Here is a 2035-nt window from a genome sequence, read left to right as displayed (position 1 = left end):
CAGAGATATCTCATTGTGGTTTTGGTTTGTACTTTGCTTATGATTAGAAATGTGAAGCATTTTTCTTTTGAAAAGTTTCTGTTCGTGTCTTTTACCCACTTTTTATTAGGGTTGTTTGTTTGATTAGTTGGGTATTTGTTAAGTTCTTTGTAGATTTTGATGTCAGTCCTTTATCAGAAGTACAACATGAAAATATTTTCTTTCATTCTGTAGGTTGTCTATTCATTCTAACGACTGTATGTTCTAAAGTCTTCATAATATGAAATTCTCTTGACCAGTTGTTTATTTTTACCACTATTAAGTATATTGATTGACACTATTTGTTTAAAATGTATTTTATTTAGATAAAATAATTAATATTGTCAATATGTCTTGAATTACCCAGGAAATTTGCAGAATATTGAAATATTCATTTCAGATTTATCAATATTACCACCTAATGTTTAATACAATTACTCATATTTATTCAAAGGTTTACATCATGCAAATATGGTAAATCTGTTTTTCTGGGAAAGGAGAAGTGAATATATTTGAAAAGTAAGAAAGGATGTATTATACAATGTTGCATTCAGCTTTTAAAAGTTATTGCAGCCTTTAAATTCATATTACCCAATTTCTAGGATAATTTCACAGATTGGACATTGTTTTAGTAATTCAAAATAATTTGGAAAGAAAGGAAATAAATTTATGAAAATCATGTTGAGTTTAGATAAATGGCATTGTTTTATTAAATTTGTAAGAGTTTTGTATGCAGCCTCAAACGTAATTGAACTATCTGAGCATTAGAACAATAAGCTATTTTTAAAAGTTTATTGATATTTACTCAAATATCAATCTTTTATTTTTCTCTGTGTTAGCCATATAATACTATTCCATTGTTGTTGAATCACTGTGTTCTTTTACAAGATGTAAAATCAAACTAATTTAGCCTTCTGTATATTTTTGCTACACTTACTGAGAAAGTTTGATGCAAAATAGTTATGTAAAAACAAAGTTTTTAAGAAGCACTGAAGTGCATGTGATCTAACATAATGTGCTTCACAGAAACTAGAAATTGGATTAATATTGCTTGCTCATGCTTGAAGTACAGAAAATTGCTCAAAGGCAGATGGATGGAGAGTAAAAATCTAAAAATAAAATTCCCAGTGGAAATGAGGATTTTCACAGTTCAGATTGGTTTCTTCTAGGATGTGAGTCTCATGACATGGAACAAAACCTTACCAGCATGGCACTTAAAAGTTTTATAAGTCACACATATGTACATATAAAAGTGTGGTGTGTGTCTGTAGGAGAGAGGAAGTAAGAGGGGAGGGAGAGAGATCTGAAAGACATATATACCAAGAACAACAAAGTTAAAACGATTCTTCGTTTGTAGTAAATTGTCATTATTTACTCACCTAACTTATGATTTCTTTTATAACTTCTAGCAGCATACTTTCAAAACAAGGTAGTATTATTTTAATGAAAAAATGCCTGGACAGTCACATAATTTTTGTTATTTTACATAAATAACATCTATATATCTATATAAATTATTTTTATGGTTTGTTCTTACTAACTTCTGGAAAGATCAAGCATCTAAATTCTGCAATCATAATACTTGCAGACAAATCTGCTGAGCTGTACATAATGCAATAAATAACCCCAGTAATTATGAAATAATGGATAAATTCTTTACAAAATTTATTGAAAAATATTTCATTATGCCTAGCATCGAAATAAACTCTTGACGAGAACAGAGAGCATGTATTAAGTAACAAGATACATATGTTTTCTTATGAGGATAAATATATAAAACGTGTTAATCACATACTATTTGGTAATTTAGTATAAATACAAAACACAAAAGGTGCCCATTTATTAATAATGCATTCTTTTTGTTTCTTTTTCCTTAATTATATTGATTGTACATAAATAAACTGATTTTATAAATCAGCTTTAAGGGATATCATAAAATAATTTTTTAAATTATTTAGATTTAAATGAAAAAGACTCTGGGATGACCCAAAAATTTTCTTCAAAAGACCATTCTTAT

This window comes from Otolemur garnettii, unplaced genomic scaffold (assembly GCF_000181295.1).
Source record: "Otolemur garnettii isolate 467f Iridium unplaced genomic scaffold, OtoGar3 scaffold00034, whole genome shotgun sequence".
In the NCBI taxonomy this organism is placed as follows: Eukaryota; Metazoa; Chordata; class Mammalia; order Primates; family Galagidae; genus Otolemur; species Otolemur garnettii.
The sequence above is the reverse complement of the archived record's forward strand: the minus strand, read 5'-3'. Positions refer to the sequence as shown.